General features: G+C 33.6%; 2 long non-coding RNA genes across 2 annotated transcripts; one reads left to right on the top strand and one right to left on the bottom strand.

Moving 5' to 3' along the window:
• Positions 1–5,598: 5,598 nt before the first annotated feature.
• Positions 5,599–9,360, top strand: LOC121128434 (uncharacterized). Its single transcript, XR_011784180.1, has 2 exons — positions 5,599–5,859; positions 9,077–9,360. It is a non-coding gene; the product is annotated as an uncharacterized lncRNA (long non-coding RNA).
• A 6,829-nt stretch (positions 9,361–16,189) lies between these two features.
• LOC139907508 (uncharacterized) lies at positions 16,190–17,356 on the bottom strand. Its single transcript, XR_011784181.1, has 2 exons — positions 16,726–17,356; positions 16,190–16,669 (listed from the first exon to the last, which is right to left on the bottom strand). It is a non-coding gene; the product is annotated as an uncharacterized lncRNA (long non-coding RNA).
• Between the last annotated feature and the right edge of the window lie 738 nt (positions 17,357–18,094).

Here is an 18,094-nt window from a genome sequence, read left to right on the forward strand (position 1 = left end):
GAATTTTAATCTGATCTTTTAATTATATTGACTTAAATTTGTTATGTTGTCTTATTGATAATAGTCCTACTCATAAATATAAAAAAAGATACGTAACTCAATCCAACTCTGAATTCTGAGGCCTTAAAGATGATATATCGTAAGCCAAAGTAATGATAGCCAAGTATTATACATAATTGAAAAGTTATCTGTCAGCAAAAAAAGAATTGTGGTCATATTTATTTTTGATTTATCTTATGAAAAAAAAGTTAGCTTAGTTTTTCACCTTAAATTTTTCAAGGTTATTACCTTTTTATTTTTATAAGTTTTAACTATGTATATATAATAACAATCATAAATCTTTAAAAAAATGTGAAGTGTTAAAGTTATTGAATTAGTAGTAATGTTGTTATAAATGAAATCATAACTTCATTTTATAATGAAAAAAAGAAAATAATGTTATACAGTAAAATAGAACAAATTTACCCAAAATACCGTATAATAAAGTTATTATTTTTATAAATCCCAACATTACTCCTAATTCCATGATTTTATCACTCTACATAAATATTAAAAAAATATTTATATATTTAACTTGCCTGGGCTGCTTAGCAATTTACCTACACAACTTGTGGGCCATGTTGTATTATAGCATATTAGAAAGGTTCGATTCTGGCATGTTTCTACATCATTCAATAGTTTTTTCGTATGACTATAATAATAATTGCAATGAAATTGAATACGATAATATTCTCGTTCAATGAAATTACTCATAATCATATTGCTTACAATGATGTTGCTTCACGATGATATTACCCACTACGATTTTGTCTGACAATAATAATGTACACAACGATATTACCCTTACTATTTTTTCCGAAATCTTTTTACCAAAATCATTTTAGTAGACACCAAAATATGGATATCATTTAGTAAAAAAAGGCCACTGTAGAAAAGTTCTTTTTTATCCTTTTTAAAAAAAAAGGATTCATTTTTTTAATAAACTAAAATTATGAAAAGCAAATAAAATGAGGCCCTCTCTCATTTGTCCGTTGTCAAGACATGACCAAAATACCGGGTCAACCATTATTATTTACCCATTTTAACACACTAAATATAGATGTCAATTGGTGGATCCTGGTTGAATTAGGAAACTAGTTTATTAACTATAAATTATTAATTGAAATCCAAACAACATGTTTTAGTCATTGTATCCACCCTAAGAATTGATGGTGAGCTCCAGGTGGTGATGCAAGCTTTTGCAGACGCTCTGGATGTACTTGGAACTCATGGAGGCCGAGGCTTAATTGACAGAGGTCTTCCGGACGCAGGTGCTGTTGTGGCGTCTCCTATAGGCATTGAACTCCACATGCATCTAAATGGAATAGTCTAGGGGTTTGTGGTCTAGGCTCTGTAGTAGCCAGAATTTATTTGCTCAAAAGGGAATGTTGGTCTGGAGACACTCTTGGGTTTTCTTTCCGGTGTGGACAGGTGCTCCATCTTGTTAGAACACCCAATTTGATCCATAGGAGAACTTTGGTGTGCAGAATTTTGATGTACTCATCAACCTTCAGCATGTATCCTAAAGTGAACCATACGGGATTCATGGGCCTCCCGTTGGATACAACTTGGCATAACATCATCACTGAAGCAGGGTGTTTGGTGGTGGAGACACATAGGTGCTCCTCTACTACATCCCCAAATGGCATTCCTCTGTTGAGTCAACAGTAGAGGTCTTCTCGTGAGAAACAACTTATTTATGCTGTTCTGTTAACTGACGATGGTGAATACACAGAAGAGACTTTCCTCTTTGCCTTTTTTTAGAGCCTTGACACTGCTGATGGGGATTTGTTCATCTTTCTGTTTGTTTCAGCAATTGTGGAATTTGGCTTTGTCTTGAAGGCATACTTCAAGTAGTTGATGGACTGCTTATGGAGAGTGTTTGAGGTCTGCCCAGACCTTTTATCGCATGAGGGCATTATAAATTGTCTTCCTTGCATCCCTAGTCTACTCCCAGATGGCTTGCCAGGATAATCACGCGGAGGAGCACTGGGATCTCAATCCTTTTCTTGTAGTGTGTGCTCATGGTGGCGACTAGGGTAATGTTTTTCTTGGCAATTGATTGACAGCTAATTATGAATTCTACAACATTGCTTATAGGAACAAAGTAAAAAAATGACTCTTAACTTCTCAAAATTTGCATAATAAAAATGAGTTTATAAAAAAAAATCATCTTTTTTTCTTTGTCTTGTATAAAGTAGTTCTTACCACCAGAACACCATACATATTTTAATGATATTACTTAAATAAATGATGATGGCGTTAATAAATGAGTATGTTTGAGTAAGGAAACTCTAGTGAAGATCACATCATTATCAAGCCAAGGTCAGTTATTGAAAGTGAAAACTGTGAGAGTGAATATATCAGATTTGATATTTGTTTTTCTTTTAAAACCGTGCATTGAAGAAAATAATGTTGAAAAATATTATCTGTATCTCAACGTAAAAGTCGTAATAAAAATGGTTTTGATACAAGAGAAGGAATTTGACGGATGTTTTTAGTGTCTAGAATCTATATATACTTATGTAGAACAAAGTTTTTTCATCCCCTACATAGAGGTCAAGGAGACTTGATTTGAAAATGTCCTGTATGTAAAACACATGCTTCAAACAAGAATAACTTTAATTAATAGGTACATTAATCAACTCCATACTTTATAGAGGTGCACATATATTTTCAAATTTATTAATACAGAGAAGTATGAAATACCCTTTTTGCATGACTTCATGGAATAATAAGTATTCGATATGCATTTATGAATATTCATTGTGGCATGTTACCAATTATCAAATATTGTAATTCATGACCGTAGGAAACCATTTTTAGTTGAGGACCCTCCCAATGGGCGCTACAATTAACAATAGATTGTGAAGGTGAGAATTTTTAAATATGATATAGCACATCCAATAAATGTGGATTAGGACCTAATCGTTCCCTATTCTTAAAGTTGACATGTTTGTAAAGAAAGAAAGATCGTTAGGAGAAGACAGGAGCGAGACACATGTATTATGAAGTGATGAAAATGTGTGTATTTTGGGGATGTTAGAAAACGAAGCCGCAAATCAATATGGTAACCCTGACAATTTGAAGAGTGTTTTGAAAGAGAGCAGCTTGGCTCTCATGACATTTCAATAAATCAGATGTGACAAGGTAGGAAGGGGAGAAGGAAATACACAAAGGACATTGGCAAAAATTACTCCAATCGATCCTTAATTCTACTCAAAGTCTAACAGGGACTTAAATTATAACCCTACAATAAACATCAAGTTTACTCTCCGTCTATTATGAGCATACACGATTGTTCAATGAGGTTCTTAATATGACTCAATGTAGTAAGAATTGAAGTTCAATATTCAGGGAGTTAAATAATCATGGCAACAGCTAAAGAAAATAAAATTCGTTGTTCAGACTACCAATTCCAAAGAAAACAGAATAGCTAAAAATGCACACGATTTACATGACTAGACATGTAGACTATTGAATTAAAACATTTGTTAATAGCAGCTGCCTGTTAAATGATTTTGTGGTGAGAAAAGGAATTACTGCTATACCGGGTGTGACGAAAAAATCTTTTAACTTCGTTTTTGCTACATAAGTCAAGGGTTGTGTGAATGCAGTAAAATTGTTCGGTCAAATACTAAAAATAAACAAAAAATGAAATCGACAAAAAAAAAAAAAAAATATATATAAGATCGCCCTAAGTGTCTTAGAACACTTGAAAATGCCATCTGAACGTGAACAACAAATTCCAGTCGGTGAAAGAAACCAACAGAGATTGAAAAGCTGTTGGGGATCTCCAAGCCAACCGTCTATGTCGTTATGAAGTCGGAGACGGTGGGCAGGAAGCTTGGTGTCGCTTAGGAAAATGAAATTGAATCTGAAAGAAGTCAAGGAGGCTGCCCAGGGCAACCCTTTGAAGTCGATGTGAGAGTACGCCAAGGACTTTGGTGTTTCGGACCGAACCGTCCGTAGGACCATCAAAAAGGCTGGGGCAAGAGTCATGTGAGGGTGGAGAGGCCCCTCATAACACCAGCTATGAAAAATACCTTTTTCCAACGTTGCAAGGCTCCGTTGGGTTGTAATCTTCATTGATGTAAGGACATGGACAGTGCACCATGTGTGAAACCGCCAAAATGACAGGTATTTGTCCTTTGGGGAGACTGATGAGTCTCTCCAGACTCTCACTACCACCAATTACTCTGCATCTGTTATGCCCCTGGGCTTTGTGGCCTCAGATGGGAAGGCATTTCCCCTCATCTTGTTCCTTGTGGGATACAGGGGCCGACTAAGAGCAGGCCTGGGAAGAGAAGTTGTTACCACGGGTCCAGAACAATTACTCTGACATGAATGTGGTGTTCCAGCAGGATTGTGAGCCTGCACACACGTCCAAAAAGGCATAGAAGTCGTTTGGAGGACAACTTGCCTTTCTGGCCAAAGAAAATGTGGCCTCATCCTCACCAGATGCCAAGGCACTGGACTTCACTCTTTGAGGGCATGTTGAGTCTAAGGCCTGAGCCGTCCGTCACCCAAATATCAACAACCTCAAGGAAACTGTCAACCAACATTGGGATGCCATGTCTGAGGACTACATCTGCAATGGGTGCAACGTTTTATGTGGCCTCCTGTAATTTTTATTGACATACCATATTACAACTGGTTGCTGAAATACATCTTGATAAAATTTTGGAATGAAAGTGTAATTTTTTTTTCGCCGTACCAGATAAAGCGGAGAACCTCCTGCATTTAAATTAGTATTAGTGCAAGGAAAAGATCATAATTATATTTAAATTAATATATATTTATTTTATTACGCAATTTTAAAACTATTAACTCCAAAGATAGGCGATATTGCTTACTTCAGTGAGAAAAGTTAAAATAAAAAAACAAAGACCAATTGAATAATAAACAAAAAGAAGAAAACACACACACAAAAACCTTTTTTTATTTTCAAAAGTAGTTGTTTTATTACAAAATTATCAACTTAACAAATTCCTACGGCTATGCAATTAACTAAAGAGCCAAGGGTAGGGTTGTTGAAATTGATGGAACCTACCGGCATTTGCCCTGTCCACCAATTTTTAAAGTTTCCGACGGTCTTGAAAGAAGAATGTACTAACCCATACATGGATGTCTCATATTACGCCATAAAAAATAAATTGTTATTTTTAAGGAATAATTTTTACAAAACAAGAAGAAAAGTTATCCATTATAAGAAAAGTAATACTGAGTTCGAGTCAAGATTCTCTATTTGATCAAGTTCATGACAGGACAATAAACCAATTTTTCAAGTTCAAGTCTTTGAAAATTTTCTTACAATTTCTAATGTTTGAGAATAATAAATTATTCTTAGAATATCAAATATAATACAGTCGTTTCTGTGTACTAGCAATGGATTATTCCTGTAAAAAATGCAAAAATACATACATGAAAAGAAAAATAGGTAGCAATTATTATAATAACAGTGTTTGGTTATTTGGTTGGAGCACGCGCGATATAAAAAATTTCATACGTCCACACATACTGCGTAAAAACCATATATCTACATTAATGTAGATATTCAGTTTAATTCTGAGAGTCAGAGTACAAAGGTGCTCAAAAAAACTTATAGAGTGAGACCACTACCATACTGGGCACCGAAAAAATGTTCTTTATCATCTCAAATTACATTAAAAGTATTGTATTCCTCATTCTCCTATGTTCATTTCTACCAAGTCAAATCTCTGGAACAAAGAGTGTAGGTTTTGTTAATTGTATCGATTGCGATACATTTCTTCAGTGCTTACTCAAATGTCCACATCGAAGATATCCAGGATTCAATGAGTAAGTTTAATTATGATATCTATCATTGAATTAGGAAATTTCTTATCTGTCAAGTTCGAGTGTTGTCATTTATAATTATTTATTTTTAAAGATAGGAAAAGTGTATCCTTGTTTTAGGGTACAATGTACGCACTCATTCAAATCTTACGAGTATCATTTGCTCTTATCACACATTGTTCGATTATGACTCCGCAATTTAAATACATATTGTGTGCCTCTGATAACTACGTCATCTATGTATTAACAATCAAAAACTATTAAAGGCTCTTGAATTCATAACCACGATTCTCCTTATTTCTTTCTTATATTTACATACTATGTAGATGTATGTACAAATGATTTCCTGTGTTCAGGGTGAAACAGCATGTTAAATTTGCTTGTAATTGATTTTGATCGAAATTATATGAATACGTAATGGCAGACCTCGTGATTTCCTTATCTCCTTCGGAGAAACTCTTGTATGTTTGATATTTGAAATATTATGTACATGTTAACGGAAAGGATTTGACATTTTAAGAGCCTTTCATTAAACAATTTAATCTTCTCTTCTATATATGATGTCTAGGAAATACATGATCCGGGTGGGAATTTAAAATCTGGAATAAGTCTAGATCTTAATATCTGGGAAATCCTGAGATCTATGTTTATAAAAGTGTGTTCAACAGATTTAGCTGACAAAACTGTATAAGAACAAATACAAAATCCTTGAAATGTCCTCTGAATACGAAATACCATTGTTGTGTGCCTTCGTGCCGTGTGCACGCCCAATAACTCAAATAACTCCATAGATAATTTTGTTGGAGAGCTTAAATTGATGTTAACAGATCCAAGGTTATGCTAGAATTTTAATTTGCGCAGTTTGTACAAATCCGGTAATGGAATCGTATTTTTTCCAGAAAAGCCAACATTTGTTAGACCTTTATTTTTTGGGCGAAGGGAATGTGACCTCCTAACTCACGGGATCACAACCCATAAGAGTACTATGTGTGCCCCACGCAAAGTCAGAGTTGTCCTTAGGGGATGTGATGTAGGGAACGGCTTCCCCCAAAATTATGGAATTTTTCCTTTTTACTAGAAAATTTAAGTTAATTTTTCAATTTTTTTTGTGAACAATTCTGAATTTTTGATATTTTTTGAGAATAACAAAGGGTTTTTGATTTTTTTTTCACAAAATTTAATATTTGAATTTTTTTTCACAAAATTTAATATTTGAATTTTTTTTTCACAAAATTTAATATCTGAATGTTGTATTTTTTTCCAAAAAATTTTCAAAACTTGCGATAATTCATGGACAACGCGCTCGGGAGAAGTTATTTAGTGTATGTACGTTTGCGCCCAGGTGATTCCTAGAGAAAGATATATACTTTATTTATATGGATTTCACCAAAGATTCCTAGTTTAGAGTGAGTAAAGGTAACACTATAATGTTTACAAATACTTAATCATCTAACTAATTAAAGGAACTTTAAATAAAAATAATAATAATAAAAGCCCTCCCCCCCCAAAAAAAAAAGCCTGCGGACCCCCTGATAATAATCAAAGTAATTTTGGAGAGAGTTCAATAAATGTGCACATAATATTGTTGACACATTATGGGCTTCCATTCTTGAGGCAGTAGCCAAAAGGACAAGCAAATTCCTCATCAAGGCCCTTCCAGGTTAAGGACCATGTTGGAGGTGGTTGGTTTGAGAGAGGTATTTCACTATGTACCCCGTCATGTATAAGCAAACGATTTGTAAATTGTTAAAAATTTTATGTGAATCAAGAGACTTATATTGGTCCCTTCAAATAAATCCTATCCCCCAGAGGCGGAACTGTTTGCGGCAAAATGACTAGTTCCGTATTTTTATTAGTTTTTTATTCGAAACAGGTATGTATTAATGTATTAATTTTGGGAAAGAAATTGCAATATACGTTATCCTCAAATTTAAAATCTACACCCTGTATATTATTATGTGATTGTTGAAGTAATTATTTTCAATGCCGTGACAAATTCATTTGTTGTTTGTATATTATATGTACGTATTTGAATTCATGCAATTAGATTTCTTTGTATGTTATTTTCAAGAAATATGGGTTTATCTTGAGAAAATCTCTTCCTTGGTTCAAGGACTCCTTTGTTAGTCTAGGAGAGAGAGAGAGAGAAAAAAAGGGAAAAGAACATAATATGCATTATTTGTATATATACTTCTAACTTCAGTTTATTTGGAATGTTTTAAAGTGAACGTATGACAAACCTACCTTGCTAATATGAGATCCTTTTAAATGCCTTTGTTAAAAAGTATATAACTGTTAAAGCAATATAAATATTTTAATCCTTGGATTTCCTACGTGATGATTTGTTCAAAGTCAAAGAACAGTAATCAGGGACGTGCAAAGGGAGAGGGATGGAGTGGCTGTATACCCCCCCCAATTAATTTATTTTTGATTTTTACTTGAAAAATTAATGTTTGAATTATTTTTTTTCCAAAATATTTAATGTTTAAAATTTAATTTTTCAAACTATATTTTTGAAATTTTTATCTGAAAATTTTATATTGGAAATTTTTTCCCAGTAAATTAATTTTTTTGTGCAAATAGCTGTGAATTTAATTAATTTTTTTTTTTCCTACAAATTTCAAAAAAAACCAAGCCCCTCTGCCCCCTAACTGTATAAATATATATAATCCTGCGGACGCCCCTGGAAGGTCAGGTGAATTGGTTAATTAACGGAATTTTTTTGAAATTTTAATTTATAAATTTTTTTCTAAAATTTTCCAATTTTTTTTTCAACAGCTATTAATTTTTTTAGAATTCTTATATATTTTTGAAATTTTTCTCAAAAAAATTTAACTATTAAAATTTTTTTCTACTAAGTTTTAAATATAATTTTAGAATTTTTTTTGCAAAAACTTTCATTTTTTTTTTAACAGCTCCGGGTTTTGAATTTTTTATTCAAGATAATTAATTTTTTGTTAATAGATGAAGATTTTTGAAATTTTCTTCCGAAAACAACTCTGGATTATTGAATTTTTTTTCCCGAAAATTAATTTTTTGTGAATAGCTATGGATTTTGGATATTTTTTTTTCAGAAAATATTTAATTTTTCATTATTTTTTCCCAAAATGGAATTTTTCAATTTTTTTTTTAACCAAGCTTAAATATTAAATAATCTTTAATCCAGAGTAATAGATCGTTCATGTCTCAAATGAATAATATATTTTCTTTATTCTTACAGAGAAGGAATATATGATCCCGTTGGAAGTAAAAGAAGATCAGAAAGCGAGCCTCAATATAGAAATTATCGACCCTTCGATGAAAAAGAGTTTATTACAAATTGGATTCAAAACAATCCCGTTTACAAAAATATGTTTAAAAAAGAAGCAATGCAAAAGGTTTCGTAGAATTAAGGTGGACTGTTACATTATTATTCCTATGTTAAAAATTAAATCATGTATATTAATAGTTAAAGAGATAATTGTGATATATAAATTAAATAAATATTAATTGTGTTATTTATAACTATATATTCATTTTTTACCTGTAATTAGGTAATGTCAGTCGCATCGTTAGCCTATTTGGGGCCTTTTCCAAAAGATTTAACTTTATAATAGATAATTGAATTCGTTATTAAGCCTTTTTTACATTTGAAGAAATATATATAAGCTACACAAGTCCCAAAATGGTTCTATTAGCCTTTTTAAATGATGTCTTTAACTATATTAGTAGGATCAGTTTCTACAATTATTATGCGGAATTATAGATATACTTTATACAGTGTGCTATACAGAACTTTCAGTACATGCGGCAGCTGTGCAGGTGCAAATATGACGTTGCAAGGTGACTATATATTAGGTGTGTCTATGAGAGATTTCTTTGCTTTTGTTTACTGGCTATTTTGGTAGCATCAGAGAGGAACCATTTTAGGAGGAAATTTGATAAAATAAATTGTATTAATACATAATATAGTTGTTTTTTTTCTCATCAAAAATACTTTAAACTTGTCAATTTTTACCCTCCGACGATTAGGGTACTAAAATTATTTAAGAAAAATGAATTATTATTATTTTTTTAATGAAAAATAGGTCAGAATATAAATTTTACATAAATATACCAAGTAGTGGACCAAAATAGCACAAGTTGACACAACAAAAATACGCCTAGCCAAGTACCTCTAGAAGAAGACATAATTCTTAGAATAATATGAGTTAACATTAAACACAAGTCAATAAAACTGAACTTGGCTCCGTTGTGACGTCATCAAAAAAGTTATCAGTTAATGTCAACTAGCCTACGTTGCAAGTTTCTTATCGACACACCTTATATATAGTTACCTTGGGGGAACAAAAAATTGTTCGTCCCCCTCCTCTTGCGCAAACATCTCTGAAAAGCGCCGTACAAGACAATGTTGAGAATGCAAACTTCTTAGACCTGAACAAGATCTTTATTTGAAGAGTCAGGAAGGGACTGGATGAGTCTGAGGGCTATTAGGAATCTAACAGGCAATGCTGCCGATCACAAATCAAATGTTAAAAATATTTTGAAAAAAAAAAAACAAAACATTTTGCAATGCTTTTGAAAAAAATCATTTTGAAAAAAATCAAATATTAAATATTTTGAAAAAAATCAATATTAAATATTTTGAAAAAAATCAAATATTAAATATTTTGAAAAAAAAAAAATATTTTGAAAAAAATCATATATTAAATATTTTGAAAAAAATCAAATATTAAATATTTTGAAAAAAAAATTCCAATATTAAATTTTCTAGTAAAAAGGAAAAAATCCTTAAATTAGGAAGAGGGGGGTTATACCCCATCCAGTAAGTAAGAAAGAAATTTTGGGTGTAGGGGATTGGCCGGATTTTTTTTGTAAAGGGATTCAGAAGTTTCAATTTTAAAGTTATGATGATGAATTTCCGAAGTTTCACTAAAGTTCATTTGTCAAGTGTTATATAAAAATATAATCCTTATTTTTCATTTTGAAGAAAAACAAATTTTAGCACAACGAAATAATTAGTATACTAAAACAATCAAAACTTGAGAAAAGCAACTTTAATGAAGCTTTTGAAATTCAACAACTTAACTTTAAAATTCAAACTTCCGAAGTTCAGCAAACTCACTTTAAAATTCAAACTTCTGAATCCCTTTACAAATAGATATTTTTTCCCCCAGAGTGCTTAAAAGATCATTTTGCATACGAAAAGTTGGGCTAAAATTTAATTCGGTCATTTTTATAAATTAAAACCCCCCTAATATCATAGCGTATATTATAGAAAAATATTCAATAGTCTGCTCTGAACGATAATAGTCCCGATTGACTATAATCCTAGATATTTCAAAATTCAGATGACTGAGAGAAAAACTGAGATCCTTTGTTGTCTTATATTGATTTTTAAAATATGAATGTTCCCCTGTGTTATGATATACATCAGAGTGCAATATTATAAAGTGCTCCCTGAATATCATACTACCTTTCTTTCTTTTTACTGTTAAGGTATATGATATACATTACGTATAACTATATAGGTACAATGCACCCTGTTTCACGCTTGACGCTACATGTAAAAAGTCTTCGTAATTTTATTAATATGATTATATTGTTATTTCTTCGATCAAAAATGCCTGTTTAATTCAAACACGCATTCGTACCGATAAACAATTCTTTATTGATATAGATTGTGGACTAGATTTTGAAATTTTTTTTTCCAAAATATCTTGTTATCTCAGTAAAAAATTATATTCTTTATATTTGCATGGTTGACTTATAATTTCGTAAAGAAAGTAAAAGCTGTGTTGACTTAATGATTTGCTTTGTTCATTGATTGATATGTTCTACCAGATAATTTTTTTTTTTTGCAAAAATTTAATAAATAATGTATTTTAACATTTTAATCAATGACTTTTAGGTCGGGGCTGGAGGGGGTATGACTGCCTTGTCTTTTAGCCAATTAAATTTCCCTTAACCACTATTGCATCTCTCTGGATGTGTGGGAGGGGGCACCATCCTGTTGGAAGGTCTATGGCTAGAATCCGATCATTTTAGTGGTTAAAAGCCTATTCCACAATAAAATCTTCTCATCATTGAAAACAATGTTGAGAGCCGTGCCAGTCTTCAGCTTCTGAAGAATGGCATTGCTTCTCTCAAGTCTTTTAGCCTTGATGTTGCTTGACAGGTGCTGTTGCCTATTCAATTTGTGGGGATACATCCCAAGAAAATCTCAGATAAGGTCTTTCATTGCTGTTACACCCATATTGAAATCCATGGTCATCTTGGTGAGGTTCCTCCTGGGATGTCTTGCAATATTTGCCTTGACGACTCCGGGCGTCCTTTTCGACATCGGTATGCCTGATATGGGCCTGTGCTTGATATATTGAGTCTCCTCGTACCTCTCAATGGTTCTCTTGATGAGCACGGGGTTGATCTTCAGTCTCTTCAGGTTCCTCAAGATGACTGGTCGAGATTTGCCATTCTGATAATCCTTGATTATTAACTCTCACTTGGCTTCCATTGTGGTTACAAAAAATGTTATTTTATTCAAGAGGGTTTTGTTTTGTTTCTACCCAACAAGATTTTAAACATAATATTTCGCAATCTTACATATAATTATATTATATAAGGTTAATTTAACAGGGCTTTCCGTGGACCCCGTATAAGAAGTGTTATAATCATCGGATTTAAGCCAAGTATACCCTGTTCTGTTCTTGTTGCCAAGGAAAATCTAACTTCATACTGTCCTTCTTGTTGAAGCCATTGCCCCTATTGGCAAAAAATTCGGACAACCAATTTCCACAGGCTTCTACTGAGGCCCAATTAGTACGCCCAAGTACATTGACCATAGAATAAAACAGGGTGTATTCTCTTTGTGCCAGGTCCGGAATGTAGTGTGGATGCATAAGAACCTCCCATCCGAGCTCCCAGAGCATCTAGTGCGTCATTAAAGATGTGAGTGGCTTGGCATTGTCATAATGAAACACGATGACTCCCCTATTCACCATTTCTGGACGCTTTTGTTCGATTTCTTGCTACTTTTTATCCAATGTAAGTTAAAGATGGAAATTAGGATAGGGATTTGGGATATTTTAGCTAAGGAAAGGTCAATATTAAAATATGTATATGAACTTATATGACTGAGTTAAACATGGGCTGATATCAAAAGATTTTCCGATCTAATGTCTTAAGGAATAATTTTCAAGTATTTGATATTTTGCTAATGATTAAATGTACCTGTTTCCCTGAAAGAATGTGTTTTATTTTGTCAAAATTGGTTTTTTTTTGTTTGCCAATATAATTATATCCTAGGGATACATATTTAAAAAAAATCATTTGTTGTTTTTCAGTGACAAGATATGTACATATATCTATTTGAGGAAATAGATTTACTCGACTGTGAGAATATGTAGTATATCAATTAATTGACCTATCGTAAACATTCAGAGATCATTTTTTATACTTAAGAAAATTTTCCTATCATTGGATTGAAAACTCAAAAATAGTTCAGAGCTATTTTCCACTGTCTAAAACGTCCAGGAATTCCAATTGATCCTTTCCTCTTTAATCATTTGAGATTTAAAATTTAATAACCCTGAAGGAAAAATATTTATTGAATTGCATAAATACTTGATAACAAATAAACCTTATCTTATATTTTTTACTGATCTTGAGTTATATATAATTTTGGAGCAAATATGGAAATTTAAAAAAAGAAACCGAAAATTAATGTGGTCACCCGGATAATTTGAAGAATGTTTGGCAGAAAAGAAGGAAAGCTGTCATCCGATGAAGAAAATAATAATATTCCTATATATTATGGGCTTCATTGCTAATGCTGTAGCCGTATTTATTATCCATTATTTCTCTTCTCCATAAAGTGCAGGGTTAGATATTGAATGCAATATAGGCAAGAATGACTCTAATATCGATCTTCAACTATACACTCATAACTAACCAACAAATCCACAGTATTGTTTTTTGTCTTCCACATACAAGTCAAGTGGTACGTTAAAATATGAAGAATTTGAATTTTAAACTTCAACAAAATATAATTTATTAATTAAGAATGAGTTTTATTACAATTAATTCCATAAATAGATGTGTGTCTGAGCTCTGTTCATCATTAATGTAGCTGCCCTTAGCGGCGATTATGCGTTCTAGGGGGTAGTGGAAGACCTGGCACGCACTGCAGAAATTGCCATCTGTCATAGCATCCCAGAGCTGGCAGACAGTAGCTTTGAGATCATCAATATTTGGATGATAGACTCTGCAGGCCTTCCCTGTAGAGAGCCAAAAGAGTAAAAAAAAAAAAGAGTTCAAAAGAACTCAAAAGAGTTTTGCAACAGTGGAGATGGGTTTCTTTCATTGTTGCTATCAAAAGTGGCCTCGTCACCCTCACAAGGCTCTTTCTGCCCACTTTTTTATAACTATTTGAACAGCCTGGTATAAAACCCTGAGATCTCTTGTATGGGCTCTCATGGACTTGAGGGGATTGGCCTGGGCTGTTTTCTTTAACACCTCCGGGCCCAGTTTGGTCTTTTTGACAGAGCCTTAGTAATGGTGCAGATTTCTATAAAACCACCCAGTATATGTTCTCTCTTCAATAATATAAGAATAATGGCAACAACATTGAAAAATAATGGAAAAATATTTGTTTTTGTAGTAGTACACAAAAAGATCCTCGTTTGTAGTACTCAAAGCTATAATCCAAGTGGCAAAAGGAAGACCTGGGACCAATATTTTCTATAATTTCTATAGTTACCTCTGACAACAAAATTGATCGGAGATTATATTTTCGGCTCAGTTTGTTTGTTTATAAAACGGATGACGGAAAAGTTTCTGACCGATTTTGATAAAACATTGTAGAAAGATTATTTATGATATGTTAACATTAAGAGGTGAATGTGAAGGTAAAAGGTTTAGCTCCTTCATCACTTACTATTTAGTTTGTTTGTTGCGGTCGGATCGCATTAATGAATTCCAAAAAGAGGAATCAACGGTCTTTAAAAAGAGAGAGAGAAAAAAAAGTTCCCTAATTTGATATGAAAAAAAAATATGGAATTGAGAATATATGGGTAAGACTAATTTTAAATTTATTCTTTGTTCTTAAAGTATAACAAGAAAACCTTAAATTTCAAAGTATTTATTATTAACTAACGGGATCCCAAAAATGTAAAATAATATTTCGCAGGATTCCACTGAGGAACAATTCTCCAAGAAATTGAGAGTCTGATTTATGCCTTCATTATCTAATTCTCAAATCTACCAGTTACCCACGGCAGTATAACTAAAAAATTGAAATAAAACGATTAATCTTGCTTACACTGAGGAAGGAACAAAAATAAAAATTCTATTAATTACGGTTTTTTTGTTTTTTTTTACAAAAGTTGTTATTATTCTTGTGCCAGTCCTTATTTAGGACTGAAGACTCCTGCTGTCCCGTCCAGCTCACTCTAAGTTCAGTCCATTTCAGTCCTGATAAAGTTCGGCCCTTGATGACAGCAGTCAACTACATATATGTATATTTTTTAACCCGTCTTAGTACTGATAGTCTCAAGGATTAATAGTCTTAAGGACCGGTCCTTAAGACTGGACAGGCCTGACTAAATAAGGATTGGTAAAAAAATTCTTATTATTATTATTGCACTTGGCTACGAAGTGCAGGGTTCGAAACAAAGGTCACAATCAACTTTATATTATGAGTGTAAGACTTTAACCGTATATTATGTAGTTATGTGGTAACAAACGTTCTCAGGATGTGTAAATCTCAACCATAAACATTGGTGGGCATCACTACCCCCAATTATCAAAAGAGTGCAAAAAAGATAACAAGAGAATAAATTGCTCTATTTTTTTAGAATAAGTCTTTTCGAAAATCTAAAAATATTTATGTACGTAATTTGGCACCCTCGCATCAAAGTTAACTTAGGTAGAAATATTTTGACCAATAGGGCGGTCCTTAGGTTGCTGGAGCCTCTGAAATGGGAGTTGGATCTTTACTTCCAATCAGTGCCGTATGTCAGGAAGATTTTTTGGTCCGCTTTACAAGGGTGAACGGTTGATTTTCAGTGGTGAACGTGGGATATTTAAACAGGGCAAATGCTACAGCATAGATTAAATCTTGCAAGAATATCGTCCAATGGACTGTCTGACCATTATTTTCTTCAGGCAAACATTGGGAAAAATAAAATGAAAAGGAAAAACTCTAGACGGAAAGTCAATGCCGACCTATTCATAAAGGAAGGAGTATAATGGAGTATAAAATGCACGGTGCAATTGTATAGAGAAAATTTTTGAACTATACAATTAAGTCAAACAATTTAAACCTCCTTAAATATTTTTAAAATAATAACGGATGAAGATAATGAACGAGATTATAATATACCATGAAACGGTTACATCGACAGAAAATAAATTATGTTCACAAGTCTTGATGTTCTTAACTCGCATGTATACGTGGTGATGTGTTTGAAAAAAATGAAGAAAAAAATGCATGTGTTCTTTATCATGATTAGAAGAAGAAGTTTTTCCTCTCTTTCCTTGACGCAAAGGTGTCAATCAAACTGTCCATGTCTTCATGGAGCACCTTGTCCACCATCACCCTGTCCATGTTCAAGAGGGTGAGGGAGGAGAGCCTCTCCTGGTCCATGGTGGTCCTCATGTGGTTCTTGAGCCTTCTGAGACAGGAGAATGACCGCTCCGTCTCACAGCTGCTGATGGGCATTGAGGCCAGGATAACGATCACCTTGTATAGCTCCGGCATCAGGCGGAACACTCCTGAGCTTATTAACTCCGCAGCAATTTGTGACGAAACCATGTCTTCTGTGTCAATATCTGCCTAGAGAAACATAAATTTTAAACATATAATGCAAAATGAAACATTATAATATTAACCTTGAATTACTGGAAGATTGCATGGTCTGACTGGAGCTGCTCGAGTTCAAGTCTGTAGTGCTTGGCGACACGCTCAATGACACAGGTCTACACTTCACTGTCATTGACGATTGCAATGAGATCCATTGTGATGTTTGTATCGTCGGTGGCAAATCTGCTCTCAAGCTATAATACAATCTTATTGATTGCAACATCGAAATGTGTTTCACGGAAGTAGGATTCAGTTGTTCCTTTCCACTTTATTTTCCTTGGAATCTTCGCCTCCTTGAATTCCAAATCAATTGAGTCCTCCTGGTCCAATACTGATTTCATCTCAGACGACTTCAACTCAGCAAGTTTCCAGATTGATTCAAAGATTTTCTCATTCTTAAGATCTTCAAGAGTCCTAATCACTAGGTTGACGTGTTTCCAGGCCTTTTTTAGGTCAACCTTTCTGCCTTGAAGTTCATCTGACAAGCTAGATGTGTGTCTGAGGAGTGTCTTCAACAGTTCAATGCCGAAAACAAATTCGTGACTAAAGATGCTGTTGAGCAGAGAAGTTGCTGTTGAACTCGACAATGTATCTTTATCTTTTCTCATTATTATGAGGGTCTTCATGATTCTGACCATCCCTAGAGATACAGCGTGTACAGCATCGCCGGCACAAGTCTTGACATCTTCAATTATATTTTCCGTCACTTTGGATGCTATAATCTCTATCAGCTTATTTTGGATGCCAGGTGAAGTCCATTTGGCAAAACCTGCCCCAGCTGAACCAAATTTTTTGACTTCGGCCTCCAGTTTATCTTTGAGAATATGATTGTCGTGTGAACGCAGGGACAAAAGCTCCAAGAAGTTTCCTCGATTATTTTCATTAGATTCCGTCAACTTTTCTCTTGTTTCGGAATCGCCCCTAAAATCCAATCCTTGCTTTGCGAGGAACCCAACAGTTTGGAAAAGATACCTCAAATAAGCTCGCCACTTCACGACTTCCTCAGCATGTTGAGACTGAACATGGCCGAGAACCGAGGTATTCTTTCTCTTTGATGTGAGGAAATTGATCCACTTTTCCATCGACAGTTTGTGTTTTTGTTGTTAGAATGAACTTTCAACGAGGAACTGTTTTTCCATGTTTTGAACTCAAATTTCCCAAGGTTGGAAATGGAAAATTTGGAACAGGTGAAACACTTGGCTGACTTTTTAACCTCGTCATATTCTAGCCACGGGAACTTACGGAACCAATCATATTGAAAGTATCTGGAGTATTTGTCATCTATCTGAGGACTGTATGTTTGTAACTTGGGCTGTAGAGGATGATCTCTCTCGACTTTAGGCACAGTTTCCTGCTCAGTCTCCACTCTGGTTCTGGTCTGGATGTCCTTCCGCTTTG

Source organism: Lepeophtheirus salmonis, unplaced genomic scaffold, assembly GCF_016086655.4.
Source record: "Lepeophtheirus salmonis unplaced genomic scaffold, UVic_Lsal_1.4 unplaced_contig_470_pilon___fragment_2___debris, whole genome shotgun sequence".
Lineage (NCBI taxonomy): Eukaryota > Metazoa > Arthropoda > Copepoda > Siphonostomatoida > Caligidae > Lepeophtheirus > Lepeophtheirus salmonis.